At 41.2% G+C, this 11,872-nt stretch overlaps 1 long non-coding RNA gene across 2 annotated transcripts; it reads right to left on the minus strand.

The window, feature by feature from the left end:
* Nucleotides 1-877: 877 nt before the first annotated feature.
* Nucleotides 878-10,470, minus strand: LOC112217706. Of its 2 annotated transcripts, none has more exons than XR_002948498.2 (4): nucleotides 10,165-10,470; nucleotides 9,601-9,660; nucleotides 2,260-2,343; nucleotides 878-2,165 (listed from the first exon to the last, which is right to left on the minus strand). It is a non-coding gene; the product is annotated as an uncharacterized LOC112217706 (long non-coding RNA). The 2 variants fall into 2 exon arrangements; XR_002948499.2 differs by having other exon boundaries at nucleotides 9,563-9,660.
* Nucleotides 10,471-11,872: the final 1,402 nt, after the last annotated feature.

The following is an 11,872-nucleotide window of genomic DNA, read 5'->3' on the forward strand; positions in this document are numbered from 1 at the left end:
CCAACTACCTATATCTTGTCTTGGGCTCTGTGCCCATTTGGATGTCCAGGAAGCAGGTACAGGATACCATGCCTGACAAGTACAAGGTGTTCTGTCCAGAGGTCAGAGTTATCATGGACTGCACAGAGCTGAGATGTGCCAACCTCTCCTCTCTGACATTACAGTCAGAGACTTTTTCATCTTACAAAAACCACACCACCTTTATTAAGGGCCTGATTTGGATTGCACCAAGCTTATCACTGGATCCATCTCTGATCAGATCAGGTGTCTCTCTGGAATCCCCAAGTTGTTTGAGCCTGGTGATAGATGCATGGCAGACAAGGGGTACATCATAGATAGGATGCAGTCAGATGTGGGGTCAACACTCATCATTCCCCCAATCAAAAGAGCAACTGCTAACATGGAAGGACACTGAGTGAACGCAAGCTATTTCGCATCTGAGAGTGCTAGTGGAGAGTCATTAGGAGGGTGAAGAAGTACCATATCTGGGGCATGATTATCACACTCATTCTGGCAGGCTCTGTCAACTGTGGACGAACTGCTGCTTAATGAACTACCAGGGCCCTCTGGATCTCAAGGGTGATAAGCAAGTGTGAAAATATGCTCAAGCAAGGCAGTGCGAACACACAATACAAATCAATGATTGATTTAAGTTAAATGAATTAGGTCATTATAAATAACAGCTTTATACCTACATGTACATGTGTTTTTTTGTGATTATTATAAATTGATCTATTAGACAAGACATGAATTTGGGAAATTGAATATTTGAATATTCATTGAATATATCATTTTTATGAATAAGATGGGTGTTTTTGGATTTAGTGTTTGCATAATTCATTAATCTATTAGAGAACATCCTTTTTTAATTTAAAGATTTTATTCAATAAATACATTTGATTATTCATTCAGTGACATGTTATGTTAAGCCGGTCATAAAATAACAAATATCAAACAATTCAATTAGTTGAATAATTGCTTACATTTACATTTTAGTCATTTAGCAGATGCTCTTATCCAGTGACTTCCAGTAGTGAGTGCATACATTTCCATTCTTTCACGACGTACTGGTCCCCTGGGGAATCAAACCCACAACCCTAGCATTGCAAACGTCATGTTCAACCAACTGAGCCACACGTGATAGACAAACAAGATCACACAATTAATTCATTCAAATAATTTACTCTACATACAATTTTGATTAGTTAAATACATTACATGTACATTGCCTTGGGCAACAATGTTACAGTGGCCTGCCAAGTGGGATTGGCTCACCTGCTACACTACATCTTAAAGTACACATCCATGTAGGTGTAGAAGTAGTCAAGTTTCTCTCATCTCTGCTATCAAAGCATCATCTCTCAACTCTCTCTACTGTAATATCACTTCTAGTGCTTGTAACAAAGTCACATCAATCTAAACCGGTTACAGCCAGTTGGTCCTGGACTTGCCAGTGATATTTGTGGCTGTGATTGAGCTTGGCCAGGCCATTGACAAACTTAATGTGCTTCGCATCAGTTACACTCAACATTAGGGCACTTGATCTAGGCTAGCCCGAAGGGTGGCGCTGCAGAAGGGTCATAAACTTTCCCGTCAGGGCATGCCCCAAGATGGGGTGCATCTGGGTTCACAACGAAATCACAAGGTTTGGCCGAGACATTAAACAATTCAGAGTAGTTCTATAGAACCTCTGGCTCAAACCCCTTTCTCATAGCTTCGGTTTGCCGCTGACTTTTAAGCATTCTCATGGCTAGGGCATGGCGAGATGACACCCCACGCAAGTGGCATGCCTCACTAAACCGGGTAGCAGTCACACGTGGTTTCCTAATTTCTTCCATAGTGGATGGGCAGACTGTTCGACGGTGCCATTCTCAATAGTAGATGACAATGATGGTGGCTCCTTTAAGCTCTCCATGTGGTAAAACTGAGTGCAAGTAGGGACAAAGTTTAAATGACTGTTTATTTTACTGGGAGTTGGGGGAAAGCAGGAGCATCTGAAGGCATTATAATCTCTGGTGACAGTAAGGGGACACTGATATGACAGCACTGGACCAAATTTAGAGTAATTTCTTCCAATCCATGCAACACCTTGGCAATGGCAGGCTGTGGTCTCATGCTCCTCAAACTTGGTCCAGCAGACAGCACTGTCATGTCAGGAAGGGTCCCTGAAACACAAAAAATAAGCATAGACAAGAAATGAATGTCAGCCAAGATTGTAAACTTCAGCCAATGTGTGAGAGTAAGACAATTGTAACTCACCAGGGATTGCTTGGTAAAGAGTGGATTTTATGCCACTCCTGCCTGATGTCCTTGGCTTCCTCACAAGCATTTCATCAGTGGGCTCTGGTCAAAAAAAATAAAGATTCAGGATGAATGTAAAAACAACGTGCAGTAATATGAGTTTACAAAAATGCTAAATGTGTCTTCTCTATGACAACATGAAAAATGATCTCAATTTCAAAACTTGGCCTGTGCCACTACTGCAGTACCCCTGTGCAAGGCAATGGTGGTGGCACGGTCTTCAACCCCATTGTGGTGTAATGTGCAGTCTGGAAGAGTAGAGGCACCAGATTGCACAAAGCTCTCCCAGCTGCACATGAACAGAAGTGGTTTACAATGACGGGCTCCTTGGGTGCTTGCAATGTAGGGAAAAAATGTATCACATAGGTTGTTCAAGAACAGTGTATGACATCTGCAGCAGCAAGGTCATGGTTCCTTCTCTTCAATTCTCACATTAAAATGGAACTGACCAACTGTAAAAACAAGTTTACTATACTACATTTGAATGTTATGTTGACAACAATCAATTGATGTATACTAGTAAGTTAACATTGCTACTCTTAACGTTACTGAGATTTGTCTAGCTAGCTAGCGAGCTACATTGCTAGCTAGAAACAAATAATAGATTACAGTGGCTGGACAAATAGTTAACGTTAATTAGTTAGATAGCTAAGTGTGACAAATATAAAGGCGTTGCAGTTGACGTATGACGCCTCCTGGTGGCCATGTTGCATTAATTCTTCCGACAAATACAGCCGTGTGGATACCCCAAACTACATGATAACAGCAAAGATGTTTTAATTCTATCTGTGATAACAGTGCCTAAAACGAGTTGATTCATCACCACGGTCATTTTCCGTGGAGTATCTGGCTGCTCTAACAAGGCAGGAAAGACAACGGGAAAAAATATGTTTACAGATTCCCTGCAATCATGAAACATTATAGGTGATATGAGAAGACTCAAGAACTGTCAGAAAAGAAGAAGAAACAAGTTTGCCAGTCAAGATCTGAACCCAGACAGCTGTCAGTACAGGGTCTGCTACAATCATTTCATCACTGATAAGTCAAGTCTGATCGATTTCGAGTTTAGTTTAGCTATTATGCTAACCAGGTGTTAACAACAACAGTAACCTAACCAGAATTTGCTAGCTAGAGATAGCTTGTAGACCAGCTAATGTTAATAGCATGTGTCACGAGATTATATTTTTTTACCATAGAAATGGATTGCATGCCTATCATCGCATGTGCAGACTAATGTAAGGCTACTATTCCTAATGTGATGAGTACATTGGATAGTGATAATTTAGGCTATCAATAAGCAAGTAATGGCATAGGCTATATCAGAGATGTTTATTTGCTTTGCACAGGAAAAATGTGGCCTTTGATAAACATTTCATGCAAATCTACTACACTTTATATGACCGGAGACATTAACATATGCTTTCTTTTAATACGATAGTAGCCTAGACCTACTCTACTGACACTGACAACAGATCAATAAAAACAACCTTCCCTTGAATGCAACCAATCTAGGCCGAAAAGTGGACCTGGCTAGAAGGGATCCCGTTTGTGTTAAATTAAGATCAAAAGTCTTTCTGGGGGTGCATTTTAGCTAACCTAACCCTTTTCCAAACCTAATTGAATCTCTTGAAAAAGCCAAACCTTGACCCAGACAATATTAAAAACTATCGGCCTATATCGAATCTTCCATTCCTCTCAAAAATTTTAGAGAAGGCTGTTGCTCAGCAACTCACTGCCTTCCTGAAGACAAACAATGTATACGAAATGCTTCAGTCTGGTTTTAGACCCCATCATAGCACTGAGACGGCACTTGTGAAGGTGGTAAATGACATTTTAATGGCATCGGACCGAGGCTCTGCATCTGTCCTCGTGCTCCTAGACCTTAGTGCCGCTTTTGATACCATCGATCACCACATTCTTTTGGAGAGATTGGAAACCCAAATTGGTCTACACGGACAAGTTCTGGCCTGGTTTAGATCTTATCTGTCGGAAAGATATCAGTTTGTCTCTGTGAATGGTTTGTCCTCTGACAAATCAACTGTAAATTTCGGTGTTCCTCAAGGTTCCGTTTTAGGACCACTATTGTTCTCACTATATATTTTACCTCTTGGGGATGTTATTCGAAAACATAATGTAAACTTTCACTGCTATGCGGATGACACACAGCTGTACATTTCAATGAAACATGGTGAAGCCCCAAAATTGCCCTCGCTAGAAGCATGTGTTTCAGACATAAGGAAGTGGATGGCTGCAAACTTTCTACTATTAAACTCGGACAAAACAGAGATGCTTGTTCTAGGTCCCAAGAAACAAAGAGATATTCTGTTGAATCTGACAATTAATCTTAATGGTTGTACAGTCGTCTCAAATAAAACTGTGAAGGACCTCGGCGTTACTCTGGACCCTGATCTCTCTTTTGAAGAACATATCAAGACCATTTCAAGGACATCTTTTTTCCATCTACGTAACATTGCAAAAATCAGAAACTTTCTGTCCAAAAATGATGCAGAAAAATTAATCCATGCTTTTGTCACTTCTAGGTTAGACTACTGCAATGCTCTATTTTCCGGCTACCCGGATAAAGCACTAAATAAACTTCAGTTAGTGCTAAATACGGCTGCTAGAATCCTGACTAGAACCAAAAAATTTGATCATATTACTCCAGTGCTAGCCTCTCTACACTGGCTTCCTGTCAAAGCAAGGGCTGATTTCAAGGTTTTACTGCTAACCTACAAAGCATTACATGGGCTTGCTCCTACCTATCTCTCTGATTTGGTCCTGCCGTACATACCTACACGTACGCTACGGTCACAAGACGCAGGCCTCCTAATTGTCCCTAGAATTTCTAAGCAAACAGCTGGAGGCAGGGCTTTCTCCTATAGAGCTCCATTTTTATGGAACGGTCTGCCTACCCATGTCAGAGACGCAAACTCGGTCTCAACCTTTAAGTCTTTACTGAAGACTCATCTCTTCAGTGGGTCATATGATTGAGTGTAGTCTGGTCCAGGAGTGGGAAGGTGAACGGAAAGGCTCTGGAGCAACGAACCGCCCTTGCTGTCTCTGCCTGGCCGGTTCCCCTCTTTCCACTGGGATTCTCTGCCTCTAACCCTATTACAGGGGCTGGGTCACTGGCTTACTGGGGCTCTCTCATGCCGTCCCTGGAGGGGGTGCGTCACCTGAGTGGGTTGATTCACTGTTGTGGTCATCCTGTCTGGGTTGGCGCCCCCCTTGGGTTGTGCCGTGGCGGAGATCTTTGTGGGCTATACTCAGCCTTGTCTCAGGATGGTAAGTTGGTGGTTGAAGATATCCCTCTAGTGGTGTGGGGGCTGTGCTTTGGCAAAGTGGGTGGGGTTATATCCTTCCTGTTTGGCCCTGTCCGGGGTGACCTCGGATGGGGCCACAGTGTCTCCTGACCCCTCCTGTCTCAGCCTCCAGTATTTATGCTGCAGTAGTTTATGTGTCGGGGGCTGGGGTCAGTTTGTTATATCTGGAGTACTTCTCCTGTCCTATTCGGTGTCCTGTGTGAATCTAAGTGTGCGTTCTCTAATTCTCTCCTTCTCTCTTTCTTTCTCTCTCTCGGAGGACCTGAGCCCTAGGACCTGAGCTCCAGGACTACCTGACATGATGACTCCTTGCTGTCCCCAGTCCACCTGGCCATGCTGCTGTTCCAGTTTCAACTGACCTGAGCCCTAGGACCATGCCCCAGGACTACCTGACATGATGACTCCTTGCTGTCCCCAGTCCACCTGGCCATGCTGCTGCTCCAGTTTCAACTTCCACCTGACTGTTCTGCCTTATTATTATTCGACCATGCTGGTCATTTATGAACATTTGAACATCTTGGCCATGTTCTGTTATAATCTCCACCCGGCACAGCCAGAAGAGGACTGGCCACCCCACATAGCCTGGTTCCTCTCTAGGTTTCTTCCTAGGTTTTGGCCTTTCTAGGGAGTTTTTCCTAGCCACCGTGCTTCTACACCTGCATTGCTTGCTGTTTGGGGTTTTAGGCTGGGTTTCTGTACAGCACTTTGAGATATCAGCTGATGTACGAAGGGCTATATAAATAAATTTGATTTGATTTGATTTAATTATCCTAACCAGCAATGTTAATTCTCCTAATCTGCTACGAAATGTCAAATATTACTTAATTTGACAAAAGCTGGATCCCTTCTAGCCATAACAATGAAAATGGGAGACGCAAATTGTACAATATGACATCCATATAGCCTGGAGAACATTATTGTCCAAAAAACTCCAGTGGTTATCATATATTCACATAATAACCCATTGAGAATTTGTTGAACATTTTACTCAAAAGAGGGAAAATATATGGACATAGGACAAACTGCTGTGTTGACTATTGGCTGTTCCAGCCCAACAGTAGATTTAATCTTTATATGATACTAAAACACCTGTATGAATTAAACACAACCAAACACTTAAGTGATGGTACAGGTGCCCTGAAGAAGTGATATTTTAACATCAGGAGTGCTTTTCATTTGTTTATGTACTAATTGAGGTTCACCAGCTGACCTATCAAGTAGAGGTCGACCGATTATGATTTTTCAAAGCCGATACCGATTATTGAAGGACAAAAAAAAAGCCTATACCGATTAATCGGGAGATTTACATTTAATTGTAACAATGACAATTACAACAATACTGAATGAACACTTATTTTAACATAATATAATACATCAATAAAATCAATTTAGCCTCAAATAAATAATGAAACATGTTCAATTTGGATTAAATAATGCATAAACAAAGTGTTGGAGAAGAAAGTAAAAGTGTAATATGTAACAAAGCTAATGTTTAAGTTCCTTGCTCAGAACATGAGAACATATGAAAGCTGGTGGTTCCTTTTAACACGAGTCTTCAATATTCCCAGGTAAGAAGTTCTAGGTTGTAGTTGTTATAGGAATTATAGGACTATTTCGCTCTATACGATCTGCATTTCATATACCTTTGACTATTGGATGTTCTTATAGGCACTTTAGTATTGCCAGTGTAACAGTATAGCTTCCGTCCCTCTCCTCACCCCTACCTGGGCTCGAACCAGGAACACATCGACAACAGCCACCCTCGAAGCAGCGTTACCCATGCAGAGCAAGGGGAACAACCACTCCAAGTCTCAGAGCGAGTGACGTTTGAAATGCTATTAGCGCACACCCCGCTAACTAGCTAGCCATTTCACATCGGTTACACCAGCCTAGTCTCGGGAGTTGACAGGCTTGAAGTCATAAACAGCTCAATGCTTGAATCACAGCGAAGAGCTGCTGGCAAAACGCACAAAAGTGCTGTTTGAAAGAATGCTTACGAGCCTGCTGGTGCCTACCACCGCTCAGTCAGACTGCTCTATCAAATCATAGACTTAATTCTAACATAATAACGCACAGAAATACGAGCCTTAGGTCATTAATATGGTTGAATCCGGAAACTATCATCTCGAAAACAAGACGTTTAATTCTTTCAGTGAAATACGGAACCATTCCGTATTTTATCTAACGGGTGGCATCCAAAAGTCTAAATATTCCTGTTACATTGCACAACCTTCAATCTTATGTCATAATTACGTAAAATTCTGTCAAATTAGACGGCCCAAACTGTTGCATATACACTGACTCTGCGTGCAATGAACGCAAGAGAAGTGACACAATTTCACCTGGTTAATATTGCCTGCTAACGTGGATTTCTTTTAGCTAAATAGGCAGGTTTAAAAATATATACTTGTGTGTATTGATTGTAAGAAATGCATTGATGTTTATGGTTAAGTACAGTCGTGCAACGATTGTGCTTTTTTCGCAAATGCGCTTTTGTTAAATCATCCCCCGTTTGGCGAAGTTGGCTGTCTTTGTTAGGAAGAAATAGTCTTCACAGTTCGCAACGAGTCATGTTAGCAGGCAATATTAACTAAATATGCAGGTTTAAAAATATGTACTTGTGTATTGATTTTAAGAAAGGCATTGATGTTCATGGTTAGGTACACATTGGAGCAACGACAGTCCTTTTTCGCAAATATGAACCGCATCAATTATATGCAACGCAGGACACGCTAGATAAACTAGTAATATCAACCATGTGTATTTAACTAGTGATTATGATTTATTGCTTGTTTTTTATAAGATAAGTTTAATGCTAGCTAGCAACTTACCTTGGCTTCTTACTGCATTTGCGTAACAGGCAGTCTCCTCGTGGAGTGAAATGTAATCAGGTGGTTAGAGCGTTGGACTATTAACCGAAAGGTTGCAAGATCGAATCCCAGAGCGGACAAGGTCAAAATCTGTCATTCTGCCCCTGAACAAGGCAGTTAACCCACCGTTCCTAGGCCGTCATTGAAAATAAGAATGTGCTGTTCTAAACTGACTTGCCTGGTGTCCAAAAATACAGATTTCCGATGAAAACTTGAAATCAGCCCTAATTAAATCGGCCATTACAATTAATCGGTCCACCTCTACTATCAAGACACCCATGTCGACTGGAATCCCACTTGAAAATGAGCAATGCTGCAGAATCATCAGCTTCTACTTCTACTACTTCGTCCTTTTCCAGAAATTAAAGGAGGCATCCCTCAGTTTTACAAGATGGTTGTCATATGCTGTGCTTTGAACTTCCTGAATGATTATGTTGTGCCATTTGAGTAGAGCACCTTGTTGTCATGACAAAAGTGCCCCCTTAAACCGTATATATAAAATGTAATTTGGAACGTGTAAACAACCATTGTTTATGATATGGTAAACATACTGTACTTTAATAAATTGGCTATATTGTTGTATGGGTGAAATTAAAAGTATGTTGTAATCTCTGCTTTGCCTAGCCCCATTGAATAAAAAGTAGTTCTTATAGCCCAACTATTTTATTTATTTTACAGTTTAAACACATTTAGCATAGACAATGTAATTGTTGTGGTAGTCTTAGGCAAACCATCTTCATTATCACATTAGCACCTCCAAGTGCCACTCAGACCTGGTAGAAATGTATCTGACATTGACCTTTGTGGTAGTAGTTGTGTTCATGTTTTAAGATAATGATCCCATAATTTCCTGCTTCCAGACATTTCACCACCTAGATTACAAGGGTTGGATTTGCACTGAACTATTTCATGTCAGCACAAGGCATGTACAAAATCCAGTATATTAATTTGCCCCAAATACATTGTCTACTGGTATTGTTTTTACAGTGTTGGCCTGCTCCAGTTGTAATAGGTTTATACATTGTGTGTGACTTTTAAACTGTATTTTTGTTCACAAAATATGCTTACATAGGTACACTTATAATCCATGGTATAGAAGGATGTACCTTCATTCTCTCGGACAGTCATTGGGACCTCTTCATCTGCAGACAGGGTTTTTTAAGTCTCTGTACCGGAGGACAGAAAACATCACAAAGAAACAGGCTACATTATACTCTACTTAGAAAGCACTGAATATTATGTTGCTATATATCTCTGTCCTTATAGTTTTTCTCCCTAGGGTCTGTAACTGGAGAATATTTTCTTAATGTCCTCCCACAAAGGTACCTGCCCTATCCAGAGTAGCCTACTCTCCCTTCTCCGACAGCTGGAACTGCTAGCGAATCCTTTCACCCTCTTCCATTGGCTGTTACTGTTAGCTAGGTATCTAGCCACAATTGCATTTAGAGTTACAACCATAAATACTTAAGATAGCTGGCTAACTAGATACTACGAAACTAGCAAGCTGGTGATATTTAATTAATTTAGCTAGTTATACAGTATGTAAAGACGAACAATACGTTACGTAGCAGCTCATTTTAGTTAGCCTGAGGCAGCACACTAAGTTTCTGTAGCAAGTTAGCTAGCTAATAATACATATTTTTGATCATTTTCAAAATATATTTACTCACTAGAATAGGTTCTCCCACTGCCTCCGTTTTCTGGGTCCTTAGAAAAATGAATTACTATAACGGTCAATGTTTCCAGTGGTAGCACAACCCAGCCAGCCATGTGAACAGTTGAACGGCTTCCAACAGACTGACTTTGGTCTTCCAACATGGCGTCTGATGCGGTTGCTAGGTGATTTGTTACACAAAAGCAAGCCCTCTAACAAGTAACGTTAGCGCTAACCAATTTGGTAATGTCTTAGCTACTGTTAGCTTGCAAGCAAAGTTGGCTAGTTAGCTATCTATCTCAACTGGTCGCTTCAAGTACTAACTTACATTGATAGTTGAATATATATTGTTTGTGGAAGAACTTGTATCCTTATCAAGTATAGATCTCTTCACCTGGGAATGTTCGTAAACGATATTAGCCACATCACTCATGGCAAATTGAGCAGTGACTGGGTAAACTCGATGTTCGAATTTCGAGACTACAGACGACAAGCGGATATCGTCATACACCACTTGTCGTGGGAGGACGTTTTCTATTGGGGGCGTGAAAAAAAGCCTCTGGATGTTGGCGGGAACTGAAACACGCAGTCGTACACGGCAACCCAGAGCATCCCAAACATGCTCAATGGGTGGCATGTCTGGTGAGTATGCAGGCCATGGAAGAACTGGGACATTTTCAGCTTACATGAATTGTGTACCGATCCTTGCGGGATTCATCAGTGAAGAGATCACTTCTCCCGTGTGCCAGTCATTGAAGGTGAGCAGACCCTGGTGATGACAACGAGCATGCAGATGACCTTCTCTGAGACGGTTTCTGACAGTTTGTGCAGAAATTCTTTAGTTGTGAAAATCCACATCTTCATCAGTTGCCCGATGGCTGGACTCAGACGATCCCGCTGGTGCCAGATCTGGAGGTCCGGGTTAGTGTGGTTACATGTGGTCTGCGGTTGTGAAGGTTTGACGTAGTGCAAAATTCTCTAAAATTACTTTGGAGGTGGCTTATGGTACAGAAATTAACATTAAATTATCTGGCAACAGCTCTATTGGACATTGCTGCAGTCAGCATGCCAATTGCATGTTCCCTCAAAACATGAGACATCCGTGGCATTGTGTTGTGTGACAAAACAAATGCCTGTGTGAACAGAGGATAAGCTACCCCAGGGCCAGTCTTAACCTGGGGCTAAGATAGCCTGGGGATAAGAACAATGCAGTGTGAAAAGGCCTTTTGGGAATGGGAATGTGGGAACTGCCAAATGAGATCTGTTTCGACCAACCTGGTCTCAGAGGATTTCATATTATTCTGTAAGTAAATCTGAGACACACCATAAAATGTTACGTTCCATATAGTATGCATTAATTTGTAGATGTACATCACCAATTTCGTATGATATGTTCCGAATTACAATTCATAATATATATGACGAATTTGCAAAACATATAATATGTTACGAATTTACAAAACATATATGATATGTTACGAATTCTAGCTAGGTAGCTAACGTTAGCTAGGTGGCTAACGTTAGCTAGGCTATGAGTTAGGGTTAAGGTTAGGTGAAGAAGCTAAAAAGTACTAAATTCTAAAGTTATCCGTGATGAGATTAAAACTCACAACCTTTGGGTTGCTAGACATTCGTGTTATATGCCCACTCACCCACCCCGACCAACAACTCTACTTTCATTTTTGAATTAAAATTAAGTAACCATACCAAATGTAACATAATGG

The sequence above is a fragment of the Oncorhynchus tshawytscha genome, linkage group LG02, assembly GCF_018296145.1.
Source record: "Oncorhynchus tshawytscha isolate Ot180627B linkage group LG02, Otsh_v2.0, whole genome shotgun sequence".
NCBI lineage: Eukaryota > Metazoa > Chordata > Actinopteri > Salmoniformes > Salmonidae > Oncorhynchus > Oncorhynchus tshawytscha.